Source organism: Antechinus flavipes, chromosome 2, assembly GCF_016432865.1.
Source record: "Antechinus flavipes isolate AdamAnt ecotype Samford, QLD, Australia chromosome 2, AdamAnt_v2, whole genome shotgun sequence".
Taxonomy (NCBI): Eukaryota; Metazoa; Chordata; class Mammalia; order Dasyuromorphia; family Dasyuridae; genus Antechinus; species Antechinus flavipes.
In genome coordinates this window covers 200,005,574-200,030,752 of record NC_067399.1, presented here as the reverse complement: position 1 = coordinate 200,030,752, position 25,179 = coordinate 200,005,574, and the positions used below count along the sequence as shown (strand labels likewise).

At 35.0% G+C, this 25,179-nt stretch overlaps 1 pseudogene; it reads left to right on the top strand.

The window, feature by feature from the left end:
* The first annotated feature begins 6,724 nt into the window (after nt 1-6,724).
* On the top strand, nt 6,725-7,314 carry LOC127546523 (cAMP-responsive element-binding protein-like 2; annotated as a pseudogene).
* Nucleotides 7,315-25,179: the final 17,865 nt, after the last annotated feature.

The window sequence follows — 25,179 nt, the reverse complement described above, 5'->3', positions numbered from 1 at the left end:
CTAGATTAATCAAAATTTGAAATTAAGGTTGCTGAAAGAAATATCAACTATCTCAGATATGCAGATGATACCACTCTCATGGTAGAAAGTGAAGATGAATTAAAAAACTTCTTATCAGCATGGAAGAGGAGAGTATTGAAGCTAGCTTGAAGCTTAATATAAAAAAAAAAAATCTTGGTAACTGCTCCCATCACTTCCTGGCAAATAGGAAAAAAAAATGGAAGCAATTTCAGACTTTATATTTTCAATCTCAAGGATAATTTTAGACAGTGACTACAGCCATGAGATTCAAAGACCCTTTCTCCTTGGAAGGAAAGTTATGCAAATCTGAACAGCATATGAAGAAGCAGAGCCATCACCTTGCCAACAAAGGTCCATATATTCAAAGCTATAATTTTTCCAGTATTAATCTATGTTTGTAAGAGTTGGACTCTAAGGAAAGCTGAGAGCTGCATAATGGATATTTCAACTTGTAGTGCTGGAGATTTTTGAAAGTCCCCTGGACAGTAAGGAGGTCAAAACAGTCAATATTTTAAAAATAATAATTTAGACTATTCATTGGAACGCCAAAAGTGAAGCAGAAGTTTAAATATTTTGGCCATATAGTGACAAAACAAGACCCATTGAAAAAGACTGATATTGGGAAAGATTGAAGGACAAAGGAAAAGGGGACAGCAGAGTATACAATGAGTAGATAGTGTAATAGAAGTAGTGAACATGAGTTTGGACAAATTTTGAGAGACAGCATCCTGGCATACTATGGTCCATCAGGTCAGGAAGAGTCAGTCATAACTGAATGACTGAACAACAAAGAAACATAGCAAAGCACATCAACATTAATCAGAGATGCTTAGTTTCTATAGATGTGGGTTCCCTCATCTCCATCTTTAAATTTATGTGGTGATTAACATGTTTTATATAACCATCAAGTCAGAGGGGTCCCAACTCCATAGCCTAGAACTTTTTGTGCCCTTATGTGACCAGGAAAGCATAGACAAGGGTGAATCAGGTTTTACGATTAGCTTTTTTAATTTTTAAGAAATACCTATTTCTGTTGATTTTTGTTTCAGGAGTGGGGAGAAAACCCAGGTAAATATTAATCATGTCACATTTACTAAGAAATACTGAATTGAAAAGAATAAATATATAAGGTTATATGGTCACTATCCCTTACATATTTCAAAGGCTTTCTGGAGGAAAAGAATTATATTTGTTCTGTACTTGTATTCTGTATTTGTTCCAGAAAACCAATAAATAAAAATAGATTTCTAAAGCATTTTCCATTAAGTCCTATTATTTCATAAGTTGTACAGAGGAAAATTATGTTTGATATGATGAAAAGTCTCTGAACAATTAGAGCAGTCCAAATGTGGAATGGTAGTGAGTTCCTCACCACTGGAAGTATTTTAGTAGAAGGTAGATTCCCAGTTGTTGGAAATACGGAAAAAGAGATTCCTTCTTAGGAACTGTACTAGATGAACCCTAAAATCTTATGTAAACAGACCTGAAAGTCTGTTTATATGAAATTGTGGTTTCTTATCCTTTAACAGCTTTAAAAATAATAATAGGTGCTGTGATTCATTAATGGTGATTTCTGGAAAAGTAAAGAAGGGAATCCCCTCACTGGGTTTCAGATATAAAGTTGGGTCCCAATAGTATACAGGGCCCTCCAAAATCAGGGAGAGCTTTGTGAAATACATTTTAAATCATTTGCAAGCTGTGAAATTTGCCCTAATAGGCAGAGAATAAGCAGTGCCTCCACAATGGCTTTTTTTTTTTTTTCTATACTGATTTTCCTGTTCATTTACCAACTTTAGTATATTTCTGTCTAAGGGAATATGGTTTGTTTTTAAGTGATAGATATATTTCTTTCAAAGAAAAGATCTCTAGACTGTTTCTGTTACTACTCCAGGTCCTGTTTCTTATAAATTTGCATGTTACAAAGGTCCAATACTTGTGAATGGCTCATGGAGATCAATCTGATGACATTCTGGTTACTGGTAATACTAATTATATGAAACTTGGTTCCTCAAGTGACTATATAACTTGGAGAAGTAGACTAGGAGTCTAGAGAGTTAGGCTTTCAATCAAACTTCTGACCGTCACTCATTAGGTAACCTAGGCGAATATTCTCCACTATGACTCTGAGCTTTCATGTGTGGAAATGTGTGGGTTCATGTAATAAGCTGGCTAATGAAATTGCGTCAGGAAAATCTGAGTTTGAATCCTGCCTCAGATACTTCCTAGCTGTGGATTCTTCAGTGACTGACTTTATTAACCAATGAGTGAATATTTTAAAAGCACCTACTATGTTCCATTAGAAATACAAGTACAAAGAATAAAACAATCCCTACTGAAAATGAATTTACATTCTAAACTCCTGTAAACCTCAGTTTCTTTTATCTGTAAAATGAAGATGCTGAATATGGCAACTTGTAAATTCCCTTCCTCTCAAGTATCTCCAAGAACCTTTGCTGCTCTATCAGTGACTGGGAGCTTCAAGGTGCCATTCTTTCCTAGACAGTGGTATGCCTGGTACCAGGTGGCTGAAACCACCAGGGGGAAGTGTCTGACTTTGTCTGAGAGAGGTAGAAAGCTGATTCCTTGACCCTCCACCGATATCTGAAGACAAAGGACACCTGGCTGGCAGCCCTGGTTAACATTCTCACATCCCTCCACCCCTCTTCCCCCAGCTGCTGACAAACTCACTTATAGAAATAACACTGCTGGTCAACATGGCTGCAAAATGTTTCTTGAAATGTAAACCATTTCATCTCTTTTTGCCTTGATCATGGTGACATCTGACACTCAGCTGAAGCAGGCATGGTGGGGTGAATTTGTGGATATGTCTTTTTTAATGCCTTTTAAGCTGTCATTTAGTACTTATCTGTGGCAAATACCTGGACCTCAGCAAAGAAAGCCTTCAGCTGAGTCAAAAGTGCAGAATTACTAATCAGTCCTGGCAAACAAACCTTCTATTTGGCCCCTGTAGAGTTGGTTGGGGAGCAGATTTCTCAAAGTCCCAGAAATGAAAAATGGAGGGTCTGCAAAGGGCCTTGATCCTTATCAGGTTGACTCTATCTCAGCTTCACGTTTACTCTTCATTACCTCTGAGCAAAAGACAAAATTGGCTTGGAAAGGATACACCAAGCCCATCATGTGTTGTGTTCTTAATTGCTAACACCATTCATTAATCAAATGTTGGAAAGCCAGGCTTGGAAGTGCCACTGGGGAGTTAGCAGGTTTAGGCCTACCTAGTTTAGTATGCTAATGACAACTGATTTTCCTAATATGCCAGTCAAAAGCTACTTTCTCTAATCTGTCCTAAGCTTTTGTGACAATCAGAGCATACGGTGACAGCTGTGAAATGAGAACCACTGCATCCCACTCTGAGGGGCTTGGGGACTCTGTTTAATATCTCTGGGGGAGATGGGCCACCTGGAAGTTGGGAGCCTGAGATAGCCAGATCATATACACTCTCACAGGAAGGCTCACCAGCATCAATCAATATATTGGAAAGGGGCAGGAAAGAGTACAGGGAGAGACCACCAAGTCCCCATAGGAAAGACCATAAAGCTTTGGGGGCTTCAGGACTATGTTGGAGAAATGACAAGGTTAAACAGTCATTCTATTTAGACTGACTACAGAATGATGATTTTCTCTCAGATGAATTTGGGTTGTCTTTTTTTTTTTTAATCTAAATTCTGAAAACTAGAGGAAATAGATATCTTCATAGACCCTTTATCTTAGAGGAGAAAAATCTGAGAAGAATGTGATTAAGATGTGAAAACAGATGGCTACCTGTATTTAAGGGATTTCTCTAGCCTGGATTTGTTATTATTGTTTAGTTGTTTCACCTGTGCCTGACTCTTTGTGGCCCTATTTGGGGTTTCCTTGGCAAAGATACTGAAGGGGTTTGTCATTTCCTTCTCCAGATCATTTTAGAGATGAGGAAACTGAGGAAAACAAGATTAAGGGACGTGACAAAGGTCCCATCTAGGAAGTGTCTAAGGCCAGATTAAATTCAGATCTTTTAGCTTCTGGGCATAGAGCTAGCTATACAATGTAGCATCTAGATGTTGTATTGGTTATTTTCTCCAAATTTGATGCTTTTTTAAAATAAGATGGGGGAATTTCTCTTTCTCTTTATTATTTTTTTAGATTAGTTATTTTCAAATATACTCCATTCTTATTGAATGTTCCTTTGTAGCAAAGAAAAATAGTTAAGCAGTGGACCTGATAGAAAACAAGGTCTGATAATGTATGTAGCTTTTTGTTCCTGTAGTGTTTTGCTTCTCTATAAAGAGAAGAAAATAAATAAAAGCAATCTAAGTTGGCTTCCCTTAAATGTTATTTACATAACTCCAAAACTAGACCTCCTCTATCTAGTATACTAAGCCATAAAATGGTAATTGTTATTCAAGTTTGTAAAACATCACAACTTTATTATGATGAATGACTATTGAGCATAATGACTTATGGCTACATAGTCATAATTTATTAATTTCATACATATGCATATATACATGACAATTTTTTTTAAATGAACAGAATAACAGGTTTGGAATCAGGAAAACCTGAATACTATTTCTGAGTCAGCTATTTTCTAACTGTGTGACTTTCCATGTCATTTAAGCCCCAATTTCTTCCACTATAAAATGGGATAATAATAGCATCCATTTCACAGGGTTGTTGTGAAGAACAAATGGGATAACATATTTAAAGTACTTTACAAGTCATGAAGTGTTACATTAATGCTATCATTATTGTAATCATCATTATTGTTATTGACAGGTGAGAAAAATAATGTGACATACTAGTTTGGGGGATGGCCATGTGCCCCTGGACATATATTGACTATGTGAACCTTTACAGTATCTCAATGCCAGTAGGAAAACGCTCTAAGATTGAAGGTTTCAGATGAGTGGTCAAGACATCCTTGCAATGATAAATGAAATCATAGTCCTATGCATCTCCATCCCAAAGTTAAAAAAAAAAAGTAAAATTTCTAATGTATATAATTCTCCTAGTTCTGATTATTTTTCTCCTACTTTGTTATGTTTTTAATAACCATTTTTAAGAATTATATAGAAATACAAAAAGGTTTATTTAAGTTGGGGTTTGATTCTTTTTGCATGTGTTCATGGAATGGGACATTCCTGTACAAAAGCCATTATGAAAGTAATGACTAGACATATGAGAGTTTGTTTATGTTAGGATCCATGGTAAATCAGCTGTGAAATTTCAGATAATCCCTTTCTCATACCAGAATGATCATCATTAAGAATAATTGCACTAGAGAAATTTTAGGATTACATGATTTAGAACTGCAAAGGACCTTATAAGTCATTTAATTTAAACTTTTCATTTTACAGGTGAGGAAACTGAGGTACAAAAAGTCAGTAATTTGCTTAAGGTCAAGAAAGAACCCCAATGTTCCTATAATCAACAATATTTATTAGACATAGATATAAATATATAATATAGAACTATATAACAGTTCTATTATACAGAATTATATAAGTTTTTTTTTACAGAATTATACATAGTGCATGTGTATAATAAGAATGTAAATATATCTTAGATAAGATGTAAATTGATATTGTTGTTCAGTTGTGTCTGACTCTTTGTGACCTCATTTGGGGTTTTCTTGACAAAGATACTGTAGTAGTTTGTTGTTTCCTTCTCCAAGTCATTTCAGAGATGAGAAAACTGAGGCAATTAGACTTAAGTGACTTGTTCAGGATCACATAGGTAGTAAGTATCTGAAACCATATTTGAACCTAGCACTCTATTTATTCCTATATAAACTGATTGTTCTCAGTAAAACAAGCAAACAAAACACTTCTAGTTCTGCTATAATGAATACTGTGGATATTTCTCTACCTTAATCTTAGAGGAAGAATGAGGAATCTATCAACAAAGCATTTATTAAGTATTTTTGACATGCTGGACACCCTGCTTAGCATTGGGAATACAAAAACAAAAACATCCTTGAACCCAAAAGATTATCTTCTATAGGAAAAGTAGATAGAGCTATATACATATATATCTATAGTCTTTATACACATATATTTTATATATCTATATATAGTTATACATATATACACATATATGTGATACACTTGCATATATCTATATATATGTACAAATAAAATATATACAAAATAAATGCAAATTAAACCCATTCACTAGATACCAGTCCTCCAATTGATTTAATCTTGCCTTTTCTTTTCTATGATATTTCTCTGTTCACTGATGCGATAACTCAGAAAATAATGGCTCTTGTAGCTGACTGCTTTAATTTTCCCACTCACAGTCTAGCCCCTAAAGGATAAAGGATAAGTACTAGCCAAGAGCCATGAATAGTGATGCATCAGCAATTGAATGTTTCAATAATTTACACTAGACCTGTGATTCCATTGGTTCCCAAACCAATTCAGATCATTACTTGTTTTGCAGCTTACAGACTTAGTTGCCTAGAAGCCCTGCAATAGTAAACAATTTGCCCAGGATCATTTAGCCAGTATTTTGTCACAGGTGAGACTTGAATACAGATTTTCCTGACTATCTAATACACACTATCTTTTTCTAAATATTTCAGAAGACAATAATAACAATTGAAGACAAATTTGGAATCCCCAGACTATGGCATCCATGATGACAATTCACTGAAAAACCTACTAAATTGATCAGGAGAAAAGTGTCATGAAGGGGGAAGAGAATGAAGCAGCTAAGGAGGGTTTTGAGAGCTACTCTTCGGACTCCCCAGCTCATTTCTACAATGCACCCCCTCTCCCTGGGACCTCTGAAGGATCTGAAAGGGCTAGAAGCTAAACCTGAGGGCACTGAAAAAAATAAATCCCTATAGCTCCCCTGGGAGGGAGGTGGGGAGGACAGAACTAGCTAGCTGGGTGAGGCTGTGAGACCTGACCTGTGAGCCTGCAGCCATAGATGAAAGCTAGGTAGTTGAAGGCAAAAGAAAGAAGCCAGGTAAATGTGGTTGAAAGTCATCCAAAACTGACTTGAAGACAAAGTTTAAGAAAAGCTGCCAGAATGCAAGAAAATATAGAGCCAGAAAGGAGCTGAGATATCAATCTGTGGAAGAATTTTATTGTCTAATACAAAGAAAACTATCTGGATTTTAGAGAAGAATTAGAAATATACAAACACCGGTGTATGGCAAAGAATCAAGGAAAAATCCCTTCAGAAATAAAAATTCTCCTAACTGGAGAGAAGCAGAGCAAATCTCAATAGAACTCAAGCAGACATACATAGGCTAGAAAAACAGAAGCTAATAACAATTATGGGTGAAGAACATTTTCATTCATGATTCATTTGTTGAACTGAACATTCAGAATCACATGAAGAATGGATATCATTGGGCTTTGGAATTTAATTTGCTACCTACACTTCAGTGGTCATTTATATTACATCGAAGTTGTTAACCAAAATTTGTGATCATACCTGATGAAGGACCTTGTGCTAAATTTCAAAGAGAAAATTCAGAATGTTCAGTCCTCTTTGATTTGATGTTGATAGCTGTAGTAGTTATGTGCATGATGAGATGCTTGGGAAAAACACATTTGGCACGTATTACGATAAGTTAAAAGACAATAGTTTTGCACCTTAGTTCCATAATGGTTTTATTCTTTTCATGTGATTATGTGTTGGTGTCACTTTTATTTGTTTTTGTTTTTGTATAGTCTTGTTCAAAGAAGCCTGATGAGCTGTTTTCTAAATTATATTTTTATTCTTTAAAATGGACCTGAACTTCTTTTATCAAATTTACTTGAGTAATTTATAATATAGATATTTCCTGCAAGAACCATAGATCTATTCTATGCATCATTCCAGCATAAATTGTGCATAGGCATTAACAATTATATGCATTTCTATTTTTGTAATTTGTGACAATTTTTCTGTTATATTGTATCTATAGGACAATCCACATGAAAAACTAATTGGGAAAGCTTCTTTTGGAAACTTTTGCAGTTGTCCTCCCCAACTGAATTTATAAACTATTGAAATTTCCCCATCTATATTAACAAGAAAATCATATTTCAAAATTACTATTCAGGTATTCAAGTGCAGTGAGAATTTTTTTGTTATTGCTGAAATGTTTATGGCTAGTATTTATGTATGTGTATATAGAGACAGAGACAGACAGACAGATACACACACACACACACACACAGAGATAGACACAGAGAGACACATATAGAAACAGAGAGAGATAATGACCATTTCATTTCAGAGACAGAGAGAATATAGAAAAGTATATATAAAGAAAGATATTAAAACGCTTTTTATATATTTAATTAACTTGGGAAACTGTTCTAGAGAAAATAATTTGATATTAGCTGGTGGTCCTTCAAGATCTTGCTTCTGCTTCAAGATTTATAATAAAGTGACATCTAGATTTAGATGTAGTGACTGCTACAATAACTAAAATACCAAGCTTCTTTCCTGAAGTAAGACTAATCAAGATTGGGCCTAATTTTTACTCAGTTCTGAGAAAGGCAAAATAGGATTATATTTTTGTTCTTACTTGTTCAAGCTAGATAGATACCTACCGGAGAGGAACTTTTATCTTGTGTGTCCAAAGTAAATGAGTTTCTGTCGAATCTACCAGCTCTCTTTTCTGAGCCTCACGTTTAGTTCAATTATGGGTGTTAGGGCTGTACATATTCCTGCCATAAATGTGTGAGGCCAGGGGAAGCAGTGAACAACTCTCACTATTTTCCTAAGAGAATGTGGTATAATTTGAGGAATCAGGCTTATGACAAATTATAAAAATCTTTGGAAAATATACTTGTTTAAAACAAATACAAGTAAGTATTGAATACAATTCAATTTTTCTATCCCTGCTTCTTTGATGAGGTCTTTTATCACTGTCACTTTCCTAGATAATTAAATCAGAAATTGTAAATTCTTACTACTGAATCACAATTATATGTAATTGGTCCACTATTCCCTATCAATTGATTTTTTCACTAAATATCTATTAAGAAATGTTATTTTAGAGAATATATATTTTCCCCAGGAGGATGTTGTATTCCATATGGGAAGCACACAATTGTGTGTGTGTGTTTGTGTGTGTATGTATAATATATAATATATAACATATATATATATCTGTCCTGGAAGCTTTGGAAGGCAAACTCAGGTTTGCCTTTTGGTATTATGTGACCATCATTAATAGAATACTAGTACAGTACTCCTCTTACCATCCACCATCCCCCCCCCCCCCCCGCCCCAGTCTTTGTATTTTGGACAAATAAAAGAATGAATAATATTTAATGTCTAAAAAACTGGATATGTTTTTGTTGTTTTTTGTTACTTAATTACATATGTTTTCCAAAATATCCAAAGCTTGCTTTACACTAAAAAAAATAATAACTGAATACTATCCAGGTAGTTAATGTAAATGAAAATATTCCAAAATAAAAACAGTTGTTCAATGGAATGTGCCTGTTAAACTTGAAGTAGTCTCCTTCCCCCCAGCTTGTCCTCCTTCTTCCCCATTAATAATTCTATATCATGTGAGATCATTTCAGCATTTGTTACAATATTTTTATAGGAGTTGATAATTTTACCCTCACATAGAAGATATGGATTTCATATAAGAGTAAATTAGAATTTGTTATGCTTATTTTATTCCCAGAACTTTTATTTAGGTCTTTGAAGACAGATGAAACCCAGAGAAAGCACCTTGGCTTTAAAAAGGAATGTTTTGAGTACTTTGGGGATTATGCTGTCAGTGTATTTTGATTACTTAAAGCATAAAAATAAATGTCATTGATTTAAAAAGCTGGAGTACTTCCTGTCCCATTTTAATTAAAGAGCATAGCATTTATGAACGTTTTAACATTTCTTGTGTAGTTGGACAGAGAGAATCATCAGTTCTGAAATATTTCATGCTATGACAAACTTTGGGTTAATAGCTACATTGGCACTTTTTTTTTCCTATTTAAGAAAAATCTGGGGGGAAATGTATTTTTACCAGGCATTAGATTCTTAATTAATTTCCTGTATATAAAATCAATAAAGTATGATATTAAATGAGTTCTAAAAACTGAAGCTTTGACTTCAAACTGGCTAAAACATATCTTTCCATGATACTTTATATATCATATCTATTTCGTTGTAACAAACGTATATCACTGTTCACCAACTTACTGACAGTATTTACTGGGCCACCTTTTAGCAAATGATTGCCTTTCAATTTTGAAAGATATGATTTGGCTTATTATAAGGTAGAATATTTGGAATTTTAATTGGAATAATGGCAAAATGTTATAAATAACATAATTGATAAATTTCATGAGAAATCCATGACACATGTATAATGCTTAAAAAGAAGGATGGTTTTTAAACTACACAGTATTTTTGGAATATTGAAGATATGTTTTATTTCTTCAAAGACTATTGCACACACCCACACCCACATATATTTTTAATTAAAAAGAAAAAAAGAACTCAAAAATTTTATCTGGCTAGGTCACTGCCTCTCACTTTTTTTCTCTTTGTTTCTTCTTTCCTTTTTTTCCTTCTTCTGCCCCATTCTCCTTTGCATGTAATTCCGTTTCTCTATGTCCTCTTTCATCGTCTTTCTTCATTTTTATTCTTCATCCTTCCTTTTTTGCTCTCATATCTTTGATTGACCACTATATGAAATTGATTTTTTTGTATTTATTATAGCATTTTAGAGATACAAAATAATTTAGAGATTATCTAGTTCAACTATCTCATTTGACAAAAGAGGGAAATGATGACCAGAGAAGCTAAACAATTTCTCCATTGACCCACAGTTAATTAGTGAGACATCTGCATTAGACTCAGGATTCCTGATTCACTTGTCATCATATTAAATTGCTTTCCTTTTGTTTCCTAAAAAAAATGTTTTTTTAACTTTCCCTGTCCTAAGTTAAAAAGCAAGGGATTGATCTCAAAATGTTTTTAATTATATTATGTGACAGTGAAAAGAATACTAACTTGGGTTTTAGTCTCTGTAAACTATCTGTAAAAGTTATTTCTTGCTTCCATGAAGAAAAAAAATGTCTATAACTTCAATTGAATTTCATATTCTCTTTTACAGACTTTTCCCCATTTAGGTGTGGTCCTTGATAGAAAAACAAAACAAAACACAATTAATCAATCACCCTGTATTAGGAGGTACTCCTAATTTTTACTTTGTAAATTGTGTTTTGTGTTGCTGCTGAAAGGACATGGTACACTTAATCTGTGTATTATCTTAAGCTGTAATATAATAGGGAGTTAACTGTAAACAGAGGAGTGATTTAATCAAACTGGAGAAAAATTGATTTGCTAGACATCTTTATCCTACTTAAAGATCCATAATAACGCATGTTTATTTAGTGCTTTAAAGGTTAATCAAGCATTTTCCTCCTACTGCCCTGTGAGGTTGGTTGCACAAATATCATCATTCCCATTTCAAAGTCAAAGAAACTGACATTCAGAGAGAGGAGATGACTTGCCCAGGATCTCACAGTTTCTCAATTTTAGGTCCTACAGACTTAAATCTAGTTTTTCTGGCTTTGTGATCCAGACTTCATTTCACTTGCCAGTGAGCTGTGGCTATTTGCCAGATTTGATTTGGGATGTCATCTTTCAATGAGAGATCACCATTAATGGGCACTTTTCTGTAATATATCGTGTGGACCATTCACATGGGAAAACTATGATTGAAAATAGATGATCATAGGTCTAGAGCAGTTTAACCCTCTCATTTTTACAGATTAGGAGACTGAGGGTGGGTTAAGTGATTGGCCCATGATCATACAGGAAGTAAGAATGAGAGGTTTTGGAACCCTAGCCTTTAACTCCAGCTTTACTGCTCTTTCCAGTGAAATTGCCCAAATTTTTAAAAAGGGCTAGTCAGGCAGGGAGTTGATTATTACATGTTTAAGGGAAAGAGAAAGGAATAAATATTTATTAAGCCCCTACTATGTGCTAGGCATTATGGTTTAAGTGATTTGTAAATATTATTTCATTTGATTTTCAGAACAATCCTGTGAGGCAAATATTATCCCTATAAATTGAAGCAAACAGAACTAAGTGATTTGCTGATCAATGTCTGAAGCCATATTTAAACTCAGGTCTTCCTGACTCCAGACCACGTATCTTAGGAATCATTGAGTCTAACACCTTCATTCTGGGTCTAGAGAAGCTATCCCTAAAATTCTAGAAGTAGTGTATAACAGAGATAGGATTTGAACCCAGTCCCATCTAACCCTAGTCTGACACATCTCCTAATCATTCCTTCCAAGACAACAAAAACCAAGTAAGGAAAGAGTATCTTCTCCCTCCTTTCTTCAAAGATAAACTTTTTATCCCAAATTAGTTGAATAATTTAAATTATTTTTTCTTGTGATATTTACCTGCAAATATCCAGGGATTATGGCTAAAATTTTAGTGAATATATTTTTTTAAAGCTCATTTTCCTTGTTGAAATAGATTTTAGGCAAAATGTGAGTTTAAAAAGTCTGTTTCAATCATATTTCCCTTATCAAGTTAAAAGAGCCAATCCCTGAGTGTCTTTTCAGATAAACTAAGATAAATACAGTTATTCTCTCAAGAAGTATGAGGAGCTCAAGGAAAAGTCAAACTAGAAATGGGAGAAGTTTCCAAACTTCATCTATGAAATGAGTTTCCAATGGGAATTCATGAGCCCAAATATCAACAATACGAAAACGAAAAATCTCTTTCTCAACATCTGAAAGGATATTTACGGATTTTAAATAATCTAGGGGCAGCAGATTGCACAGGCTCAAAAAGGCCTATAACAATAGATGAGATCAGAAAGATAAGAAAGTGTTAATCCATGGAGTATTTGAAAAAGCGATCAATCCTATTTTTAAATGAAACTCAGATTTTACCAGTAGCTACAGAAAATCATCTCAAAACACACCTTAATATGTCAACAGGATTTTTAGTCTTGTTTATGCATTTGAGACCATAATCTTTCTAAGTCTGAGAGGAAATCATAATATATAGCTGAACAGTGTAGAAAGAACAAAGACATAAATTAAATTTCTAACTGCTAAACTTGAAAGGGGAGATATCTACATGTAGCAAGAGAGGATTAAGACAATAATGATCTAAAAAAATCTTGAAACTTAGATGGGCCCTTGAAACATTGTATCCCCATTTAAAAGATGAAGAAACTGATCCAAAATGAGGGAAGTAGGTTCTTCAAGGTCACATTTAATTAATGACAATAATAATAATAATTGACATTTATGGAACATTTTAAACATGACTTTACAGACAAATATTTGATCTTTTTTTGACAATCCTATGCCATAGTTAGTTCAAAGAGAATAACATGCTGGTAAATGTTTAACCATCAGCTCTCTGGGAAAAAAAGAAAAAGAAAAGAAAAGATATTCCCACAATAGACTTTAAAGTTTAATCTGTATAAATTCTCTATATGACTCTTTGTGACCCCATCTGAGGTTTTCTTAGTAAAGACACTGAAGTGGTTTATAATAGTCACTTAAAAATTTGTGTGCTTCCTTCTTCCTGCCCCTTATGGGCATCAAGAATCCAGGAGTCAGAAATCTTCCATAATAAATAATAATAATAGTAAAATACATGTATATATAAGGTACATTACTTGGTGCTGGATGTACAAATTTTTTTTTAATGATTTCTGCCCTCAAGAAATTTATATTTTGGGGGATGAAACATCAAGTGTAAGAAAGTGGTAGTCAGAACAGGGAATTTTGATCTGAGGAGTCAGTTTTTTTTTCTTTTTAAATATTCTTAGAACAAGTGTTGAAAGGTATAAATGTGGGGATATGGTAGGGCAGGTGGCAAGATGCCTGGGTAGCCTCTGATTTTCTGGTGGATTGTTGCCAATTTGGATTTCAAATGAAGGCACACTTTAGATCTAATGACTTTTAATAGGAACAGGGTCAAAGTCTAAAAGACATTCACAGAGTGGTCAACAATGAGATCTTGAAAGTAGAAAGGAGGGAAAAAACACAGTTCATGGGCAGAAATAGTGAAGAGGAAGATCAGTGAAAGTGTCTTCATCTACTCAAAGCATTTGCCATAAAATATAAAACTTGATTCCAAGAGTATCCATAGATATTTCATTTTGGGAATGGGGAAGTGAGTATGAGGTAGAAAGCAATAAATACTTGCCCTACCAACTATGTTTCTAATCAGACACCACTTGTTCATTTCCACATTTTTCTAAATAACTAGTTTTGTTCAAGACAAAAGTGAATAGAATTTCCATAGCTCATCTCCCTATATTTTTGTGTCCATCATTAACCAACCTGGGCCAGCTGACATTGTTAATGGAACCATAAACTTCTTTAGAGAATGTCTCAATACACTGAAAATGAAGGTTTATAGTAAAAGAAGAAAGTTGCATAATACAAAAAGCACTGTCTTTAGATGCAGAGGACTTGAATTTGAATCTTGCCTTTGCCAATTATTAGTTGTGAGAGTTGGTATGAATCTAAAAAAATAAGATTCTTCTAAAGAAGAGGCAGCATGGACTAGTGGATGAAATACTAGATTTGGAGTAAGGAAGATTTGAGTTTAAATCCTATCTCAGATACTTAACAGCTATGCATTTCTGGGCAAGTCACTTAATCTCACTGATCCTCAATTTTCCCAAATGGAAAATGGGAAAAGTTCTAACAATAAATTGATAGTGTTATTGTAAGGGATATACATATGTGTATATTGAAATCCATCTGTTTATCTGTATACACATGTATATTTCTACATATAAACATGTTCATATATGTATTTATCTTTATATGTACATATTAAGAAATATATAATGATGGGATTTTTAGCTACAATCATTTACTATACAACACAGAAGAGATTCCAATAGCAGGTGTTTTAGAACTTACATTCTTTATTAAATAAAATATCAAAAAAATGCATTTTTGCAAGAAAAAATAGTTCATTTTATTTTCAGATATTCCAGAAACTTCTCTCAATCCCTAAAAGGTGACAAGTATCAATTCATTAATTATGATGATCTCTCTCTTCATCAGACTTAGATGGGACAGACTTAGAAAGTAAGCTTGGCACATTGATTCAAATCTTCAAGATGTACATAAGCTCTACTGCCTCACCTGTTTATCTTATGAAGTTTTTTGAATACCAAAACATCTCATCTTGAAAATTAAATTCAAATTAGTGTATGTTATATATCCTGCTTATGTTAAAAAATAAGAAGTTTCCAAGAATTGAGGACAGACATAAATTCTAGAGAAATATCTCTAAAAGAAATATCGAAAGATTATGTAATCTAGTCTCTTAATTTTAAAAATGAGGACACTGACCCAGAGAATTAATGGCTTGTGCAAGGTCAAACAATGTAAGAGACAGACAAAAAAATTTTAAATTCAGGGGTTCAGACTTCAGACCCTGTGTTTCTTATTCACTGCTTTTTTTTAACTCTAATACAGTTCAACTCATAGTGTATGATTTTCATAGAGAACATACTCTTCACATTTAAATGTCTTTCACCTGTGGCTCCAAGAAACTGTAGCATGCAAGAGACCATACCCCAGTAAAACTGTCTCAGCAGATGGGCTAAAACATATTGAGGGCAATCAAGAGGCCTCAAAGCTGTTGACTAGTTAGGAGGATGTTTATTTCTATCATATCAAATCTTCTGTCCCTCTCAATCCTCCCCTATCTCTTAGCAGACTGGGTAGATGAGAACAATTTGTTGCAATGGTCATAATGGTCAGCAGACATTATGGAGTGCTTAAAGATTGGTCAGTCATCAAAGATACAAAGGTCATACATTTCATCCTAGGCCATTCATTGCCAGTCATCTCGACTTTTGTCTTGCCACTGGACTTCCATAACTGTGGAAGAGAGAATAGAGCTGATGATTGTGCAATTCTGTCTCCCTTAAATAGCATTCACATTCAAGTCAAGACATCACGTGATATCATGGGTCTTCTTGGAAACTAAAGGACAAGTAACAACATGAAATTTATAGAAATACAAACTGTATAGGTGAAAGGTCTTGGAATGCCATAAAGGACTTTGCATTTTGTATGTGATTTTGTGGGTAATAGGAAGTCACTGGAGTTTATTGTGTAAAGGGGATAACCTAGTCAGACATGTACTGTAGGGAAATCCAGGTATTAGATGGTGAGGGCTCGGTAATAGTATCAGAGGAGTGAAAAGAGCATTTTCAGAAGATGTTACAAAACTGAAATAAACAGGCCTTGGCAACAGATTGTAAGTATGGGCATGACAGCAAATTAGGAGTCAAGGAGGATACCCCTGTTGCAAGCCTGGGGGACTGGGAGGATAATGGTGCCCTTGATGGTAATATGAAATTTTGGAAGAGCAGGGGCTTAAAGGAAAAGATAATGAATTCAGTTTTAGACATGATGAATTCAAGATGAATACCAAATTTCCTTTAGTGTGCCATACCTGAGAAGAAGGAAGAAGCCAGTTAAGCAGTTAATGAGACAGCAGGGTATCATTATTAGGAGAGGGAATTTCAGTCTGATTTTAAGACCTGTAAAATAACTTGTAATGCTGGAGGCCACGCATTGTGGACATGATGACCAGAGGAAGGATGCCTCCTTGATGGTTATTTATGTCACCTGCTGCCACATAAGAAGTTGACCTTGCCTCTGATCAAATCATCTCAGTTATGGCATAGTAAAGCAATCTGGTATAGATGAGGGTCTGATTTTTTCTAACTGTGAATGTAAAACTCAACTCTTCTTTGAGTTTTAATTTCTACCCTATAAAATGTGGATGATATTATGTGACCTATCTACCCCACAGTGTTGTCATGAGAAAAAAATGTTTTATAAAGCACAAGTGCAGTGACCTGAATGAATTCATTTTTTTAAGGAAGGACATCATTATTATAATTCTGCAGTTGGACATATCAGAAATAGTTACTGTATGCTTTCTGGATATCATCTGAGCAGAGCCAACCTTTAGGAACAGGTAATTTAGTGGATGGAAGAAGAGAGAAAATAAAATGAAGTTTCAGAAAAAAGGAAAAAGTAAGAGAAAAGGGGAATAGAAGAGCAAAATTTTGTATTTTGTCTACTTCAAAATATTGACAATTTGGGGATGGTCCTGCTGTAGGTAGTTTCTTGGGGAAAAAGAATTATATAAAAATACAAAAACTAGTAGAGAATATACTGTGGAAAACCAACTTAAATGTGAGAACAACAATAGCACTACTACAAAGATTAAGTCTAGGAAATGCTTTTTTAAAAAGGTTAGTGTCCCCTATGCCAAGCTAGGCATGACCTAGACATAACATTGGGTCTAATTGTGGGAATTATCCACTCTTTCCCTCACCCAATTATTTCTTTATTCACCAAATACTGGTGGTTGTGAATGGTGTCATTTAGAACTATGTATATGACAGGGCTCTATTATGGCACCTATAGAACTGAAATTGCTTACTGGGATGACACTAGAAGAATATTCACTCAATGCTGCCAATTATACCCTCCTGGTCACATTGCTTGTTTTTTTTTTTTTTTTTTTTTTTTTTTAATTTTTTATTTAATAATTACCTTATATTGACACTCATTTCTGTTCCGATTTTTTTCCCCTCCCTCCCTCCACCCCCTCCCCTAGATGGCAAGCAGTCCTTTATATGTTGGATATGTTGCAGTATATCCTAGATACAATATATGTTTGCAGAACCGAACAGTTCTCTTGTTGCATAGGGAGAATTGGATTCAGAAGGTATAAATAATCCGGGAAGAAAAACAAAAATGCAGATAGTTCACATTCGTTTCCCAGTGTTCTTTCTTTGGGTGTAGCTGCTTTTGTCCATCATTTATCAATTGAAACTCAGGTCTCTTTGTCAAAGAAATCCACTTCCATCAAAATATGTCCTCATACAATATCGTTGTCGAAGTGTATAATGATCTCCTGGTTCTGCTCATTTCACTTAGCATCAGTTCATGTAGGTCTCTCCAAGCCTCTCTGTATTCATCCTGCTGGTCATTTCTTACAGAACAGTAATATTCCATAACATTCATATACCACAATTTACCCAGCCATTCTCCAATTGATGGGCATCCATTCATTTTCCAGTTTCTAGCCACTACAAACAGGGCTGCTACAAACATTTTGGCACATACAGGTCCCTTTCCCTGCTTTAGTATTTCTTTGGGATATAGGCCCAATAGAAACACTGCTGGATCAAAGGATATGCACATTTTGATAATTTTTTGGGCATAATTCCAGATTGCTCTCCAGAATGGTTGGATTCGTTCACAACTCCACCAACAATGCATTAGTGTCCCAGTTTTCCCGCATCCCCTCCAACATTCATCATTATTTTTTCCTGTCATCTTAGCCAATCTGACAGGTGTGTAGTGATATCTCAGAGTTGTCTTAATTTGCATTTCTCTGATCAATAATGATTTGGAACACTCTTTCATATGAGTGGTAATAGTTTCAATCTCATCCTCTGAAAATTGTCTGTTCATATCCTTTGACCATTTATCAATTGGAGAATGGCTTGATTTCTTATAAATTTGAGTCAGTTCTCTATATATTTTGGAAATGAGGCCTTTATCAGAACCTTTAACTGTGAAAATGTTTTCCCAGTTTGTTGCTTCCCTTCTAATCTTGTTTGCATTAGTTTTATTTGTACAAAGGCTTTTTAATTTGATGTAATCGAAATTTTCTATTCTGTGATCAGTAATGGTCTCTAGTTCATCTTTGGTCACAAATTTCTTTCTCCTCCACAAGTCTGAGAGATAAACTATTCTATGTTCCTCTAATTTATTTATAATCTCGTTCTTTATGCCTAGGTCATAGACCCATTTTGATCTTATCTTGGTATATGGTGTTAAGTGTGGGTCCATGCCTAATTTCTGCCATACTAATTTCCAATTATCCCAGCAGTTTTTATCAAATAATGAATTCTTTTCCCAGAAGTTAGGGGCTTTGGGTTTGTCAAACACTAGATTGCTATAATTGACTATTCTGTCTTGTGAGCCTAGCCTTTTCCACTGATCCACTAATCTATTTCTTAGCCAATACCAAATGGTTTTGGTGACTGCTGCTTTATAATATAATTTTAGATCAGGTACAGCTAGGCCACCTTCATTTGATTTTTTTTTCATTAGTTCCCTTGAGATTCTCGACTTTTTATTGTTCCATATGAATTTTGTTGTTATTTTTTCTAGATCAATAAAATATTTTCTTGGAAGTCTGATTGGTATAGCACTAAATAAATAGATTAGTTTAGGGAGTATTGTCATCTTTATTATGTTCGCTCGGCCAATCCAAGAGCACTTAATATTTTTCCAATTATTTAAGTCTGACTTTATTTGTGTGGAGACTTTTTTATAATTTTGCTCATATAATTCCTGACTTTCCTTTGGTAGATAGATTCCCAAATATTTTATGGTATCAACAGTTATTCTGAATGGAATTTCTCTTTGTATCTCTTGCTGTTGGGTTTTGTTGGTGATGTATAAAAATGCTGAGGATTTATGGGGATTTATTTTGTAGCCAGCTACTTTGCTAAAATTATGAATTATTTCCAATAGCTTTTTGGTAGAATCTCTGGGGTTCTCTAGGTATACCATCATATCATCTGCAAAGAGTGATAGTTTGGTTTCCTCATTGCCTACTCTAATTCCTTTTATATCTTTCTCGACTCTTATTGCCGAGGCTAGTGTTTCTAATACGATATTAAATAATAATGGTGATAGTGGGCAACCTTGCTTCACTCCAGATCTTACTGGGAAAGGTTCCAGTTTTTCCCCATTGCATATGATGCTTACTGATGGTTTTAAATATATGCTCCTGACTATTTTAAGGAAAAGTCCATTTATTCCTATGCTCTCAAGTGTTTTTATTAGGAATGGATGTTGGATTTTATCAAATGCTTTTTCTGCATCTATTGAGATGATCATGTGGTTTTTGTTTGTTTGGTTATTGATATAGTCAATTATGCTAATAGTTTTCCTAATATTGAACCAGCCCTGCATTCCTGGTATAAATCCTACTTGGTCATAGTGTATTATCCTGGTGACAATTTTCTGTAATCTTTTTGCTAATATTTTATTTAAGATTTTAGCATCAATATTCATTAGGGAGATTGGTCTATAATTTTCTTTCTCTGTTTTCAGCCTACCTGGTTTAGGTATCAGTACCATATCTGTGTCATAAAAGGAGTTTGGTAGGACTCCTTCAATCCCTATTTTTTCAAATAGTTTATATAACATTGGAGTTAATTGTTCTTTAAATGTTTGGTAGAATTCACATGTAAATCCATCTGGTCCTGGGGATTTTTTCTTAGGGAGTTGATTGATAGTTTGTTCTATTTCTTTTTCTGAGATGGGACTGTTTAGGATATTTACTTCTTCCTCTGTTAGTTTGGGCAAGCTGTATTTTTGGAGGTATTTTTCTATTTCATTTAAGTTGTCGAATTTATTGGCATAAAGTTGGGCAAAGTAACTCCTAATTATTGCTCTAATTTCCTCTTCGTTAGTGGTGAGTTCTCCCTTTTCATTTTTAAGACTAACAATTTGATTTTCCTCTTTCCTTTTTTTAATCAGATTTACTAAGGGTTTGTCTATTTTGTTGGTTTTTTCATAGAACCAACTCTTAGTTTTATTAATCAATTCAATAGTTTTTTTACTTTCAATTTTATTGATCTCACCTTTTACTTTTAGAATTTCAAGTTTAGTGTTTGACTGGGGGTTTTTAATTTGTTCCTTTTCTAGCTTTTTAATTGCAAACCCAATTCATTGACCTTCTCTTTCTCTATTTTATACAAATAGGCCTCTAGAGATATGAAATTTCCCCTTATTACCGCTTTGGCTGCATCCCATACATTTTGGTATGATGTCTCATTATTATCGTTTTCTTGGGTGAAGTTATTAATTATGTCTATGATTTGCTGTTTTACCCAATCATTCTTTAGTATGAGATTATTTAGTTTCCAATTATTTTTTGGTCTACTTCCCCCTGTTTTTTGTTGAATGTAATTTTCATTGCATCGTGGTCTGAAAAGGATGCATTTACTATTTCTGCCTTACTGCATTTGAGTTTGAGGTTTTTATGCCCTAATATATGGTCAATTTTTGTATAGGTTCCATGAACTGCTGAAAAGAAAGTGTATTCCTTTCTGTCTCCATTACATTTTCTCCAGAGATCTATCATATCTAGCTTTTCTAGTATTCTGTTTACCTCTTTGACTTCTTTCTTATTTATTTTCTGGTTTGATTTATCTAATTCTGAGAGTGCAAGGTTAAGATCTCCCACTATTATAGTTTTACTGTCTATTTCTTCTTGCAGCTCTCTTAGTTTCTCTTTTAAGAATTTAGATGCTACCCCACTTGGTGCATATATGTTTAATATAGATAGTGCTTCATTATCCATGCTACCCTTTAGCAAGATATAGTGTCCTTCCTTATCTCTTTTAATTAGGTCAATTTTTGCTTTAGCTTGATCTGAGATCAGGATGGCTACCCCTGCTTTTTTGACTTCACCTGAAGCATAGTAGATTTTGCTCCAACCTTTTACCTTTAACCTGCATGTATCTCCCCGCTTCAGGTGTGTTTCCTGTAAACAACATATTGTAGGATTCTGGCTTTTAATCCATTCTGCTAACCGCTTCCTCTTTATGGGGGAGTTTACCCCGTTCACATTTATGGTTAGAATGACCAATTCTGTATTACTTGCCATCTTGTTAACCCCGATTTATGCTTTCCTCCCTTCTTTCCCCTTTCCCCCCTTCCAAGTATTAAGCTTGTGAGCACCCTTGCTTCTCACAGCCCTCCCTTTTTAGTGTCCCTCCCCCCGCCTTAGAGTTCCTCCCCCTATCTTACCCCTTTCCCTCCCAGTTCCCGTATTCCCTTCCGCTTAGCTTATTCCTTCCCTTTCCACTTTTCCCTTCTCACTTTTCAATGAGATGGGAGAAGTTTCACCATAGATTGAATATGTCTTAAGATTTTTCACTTAAAGCCAATTCTGAAGGCAGTAAGATACCCACTATATTCATCCCCCTCCATTCTTTCTCTCAGATATAATAGGTTTCCTATGCCTCTTCATGAGATGTACTACCCCCACTTTACCCTTTTTCTGGTACAATGTCCTTTCCACATCAATTTCTAGAACAAGGTATACATGTATTCTTTATACATCTATATAGTCAAAATATAGTTCCCAAGATTAATCTTTACCTTTTTAGATTTCTCTTGAGTTCTATATTTGTAGATCAAACTTTTTGTTAAGTTCTGGTTTTTTCATCAGAAATAGATGAAATTCGCTTACTTCGTTGAATGTCCATCTTCTTCCCTGGAAAAAGATGCTCATTCTCGCTGGGTAAGTTATTTTTGGTTGCATACCAAGTTCCTTAGCCTTTCGGAATATCATATTCCAGGCCCTTCGATCTTTTAATGTGGATGCTGCCAGATCCTGGGTGATCCTTATCGTGGCTCCTTGATACTTGAATTGGGTTTTTCTAGCCGCTTGCAATATTTTTTCTTTCATCTGAGGGTTCTGGCATTTGGCCACTATATTCCTTGGTGTTTTGATTTTAGGATCCCTTTCAGTGGGTGATCGATGAATCCTTTCAATGTTTATTTTTTCCTCTGTTCCTATGACTTCTGGGCAGTTCTCTTTGATAATTTCCTGGAAGACAATGTCCAGGCTCTTTTTTTCATCATGTTTTTCTGGGAGTCCAATGATTCTCAGATTGTCTCTCCTGGATCTGTTTTCCAGGTCTGTTGTCTTCCCCAGAAGGTATTTCACATTTTTCTCCATTGTTTGATTTTTTTGGATTTGCTTGACTGATTCTTCTTGTCTCCTCGAGTCATTCAATTCCACTTGTTCAATTCTGATTTTCAGTGAAGTATTCTCTTCACTCACTTTTTTAAAATCTTTCTCTAATTGTCCAATTGAGTTCTTTTGTTCTGTGGAATTTTTTTCCATTTCGCCAATTTTGTTTTTTAGAGAGCTGTTTTCTGTTTCCAGTTCACTAATCCTATTTTTCAAGGATTTTACTTCTTTATCCACTCTCTCTTTAACTTTCTCCAGACTCTTTTCCCATTTTTCTTCTAGCTCCCTTGTGAGAGCCTTTTTAATCACTTCTATGAGGTTCATCTGTGCTGAGGAACAGACAATCTCCTCCTTTGGGGAATCACCTGGGGACTGCCTGTTTTTAGTCTCCTCAGGATTTAGAGTCTGCTCTCTATCTGTGTAGAAGCTGTCAAGGGTTAAAGTCCTCTTCAGCTTCTTGCTCATTCTGTCTATTAATCAGAGACAAACTACCAAAGAAAAACAGAAAAAACTGGAGTCTTTCTTTGGGGGAGGGGTTGGGTATGTTATCGAGCTTCCTCTACAGACTGCAGGGGGCAGCAGTGAGGCACTAGCAGGACTGTGCTGCGCCTGCGCTCTGAGATCCCAAAGCTGCTGAGTCACTGAGGGGGGGAAGGGGGGGGGCGGCCAGGTCTTGAGAGACTCCAGCTGTTTGGGGTTGTGTTCTTCAGCCCCGGTGTTTTTAGCTTCTCTGTTGGGCTGTTGACTTGCTGCAGGTTCCAAACCTGTAGCGAAGCTCTCCCCGCAGAGACGGCTACGATCACTCCCCACCCCCTCTCAGCTCTGCTCCCGTGCTCTCACTGCCGCTGCCCTCAGCCTGCGCCCGATCTAAAACCGCCCCAGCCCTCCAGTAAAGACAGACCTTTCTTGGCGGATCTCAAGGATGGCTTCTCTTGGTAACTATTTGTGGGTTTTTTTTCAGTCAAGCATTGATTCAGAGGCTTGTAATGAAGTGGATAGTGAGAGAAAGCGCGGAGCTTATGCAACTGTGAGCCTCCTCTCCGCCATCTTAACCCGTCACATTGCTTGTTAATGCTTCACTTTCTCACTCTCAGATAAAACCAAATCTCCTTAAGGACATCACCTTATAGATATCTACAAAACGATCAGAGATCGGAATTTGACACATCCTTAAACTGATTGGGAAATCATATGTGCATATTTTCCAATGCAGTCACAAAACTTTCGTTTCAATCATATTCTTTCACTGTTTGATTCCCATCCCTACTATCCACATCAATCTGAAGACTTAGGTACCACCTCACACCTTTCAGATTGGCTAAGATGACAGGAAAAAGATAATGATAAATGTATGAAGGTATGTGGGGAAACTGGGACATTAATGCATTGTTGGTGGAATTGTGAAATGATCCAATCATTCTCTAGAGCAGTTTGGAAGTATGCCCAAAAAGCTATAAAACTGTGCATATCCTTTGACCCAGCAGTAAGTAACATTATTGGATCTGTATCCCAAGGAAATTATAAAGGAGGGGAAAGGACCCACATGTGCATAAATGTTTGTAGTAGTTCCTTTTGTAGTAGCAAAGAATTGGAAAAATAATGGATGCTCATCAATATGGAATAGCTGAACAAGGTATAGTGCATGAAGATAATGGAACATTAATGTTCTATAAAAATGATGAACAAGCTGATTTTAGAAAGGCCTGGAAAGATTTACATGAACTGATGAACAAGCTGATTTTAGAAAGGCCTGGAAAGATTTACATGAACTGATGCTAAGCGGAAAAAGCAGAAAAAAGAATATATTGTACATAATTAATGGCAAGAATATTTGATGATCAACTATGAAAGATTTGGTTGTTCTCAGCAATTAAGTGTTTCAAAGTAATCCCAAAAGACTTTGAACAGAAAATGCCATCTGCATCCAGAAAAAGAACTAAGGAGACAGAATGTAAATCAGCATATACTAAGTTCACTTCTTTTTTTAGTGATTTTTTTCCTCTCACATGGTTTTTCTCTTTTACTTTTTTATCTCCCAACATGATTCATAAAGAAATATATGTTTAAAAAAAAAAGAAAAGAAAAGATAGCAAGAGGGTACTATCAAATTCCTTAAAGGACACAGATATGGTTTGTATGCCCCCCAAAAAAGCAAAAACAATGAAAGAAAGAAAATCTAGAGATTTAAATAATTGTATTAGGTCTATTCTTAGTTTCTATAGTGAACAAATTGCTCTTAAAACTTTACAGATATCTGGAACCAGCATCCTAACAAGATCAACTCCACTGATTAACAGAATCAGGGAGTTTATCTTTCTTGTCTTCTATAATCTAGTGTTGAACAACAATTCCAAAGATTTTCTTTTTTTG